This window comes from Triticum aestivum, chromosome 2B, assembly GCF_018294505.1.
Source record: "Triticum aestivum cultivar Chinese Spring chromosome 2B, IWGSC CS RefSeq v2.1, whole genome shotgun sequence".
Lineage (NCBI taxonomy): Eukaryota > Viridiplantae > Streptophyta > Magnoliopsida > Poales > Poaceae > Triticum > Triticum aestivum.
In genome coordinates this window covers 722,702,865-722,703,191 of record NC_057798.1, presented here as the reverse complement: position 1 = coordinate 722,703,191, position 327 = coordinate 722,702,865, and positions in this window count along the sequence as shown.

The window sequence follows — 327 nt, the reverse complement described above, 5'->3', positions numbered from 1 at the left end:
AGAAAATCGAGGGCACCACTACACCACTGTTGATTTTCAAGGCGTTCTAAAATGCCCTAAAGGAGTGAATTATGCCTTCGAATGTTTCTCACAGCGTTTCGCTAGATACATCCGCTTGAGCGACAAGTAATATGAATAGGAGGGAGTACTAATTTTCGGACAACTCACGATGAATCACCAACTTTGCGCCAAATGAATAGCAAAGAGCATTGATTGTATGATTTGCTCGCGAAAACAAGGAAACCGGCAGGTTGGGCCCTCCTGTCAGGCTAGCATGGCGCCTAGTGACGGACGTTGTTGCTTTTAAAAGTCGGGAGGAGTTTAAGC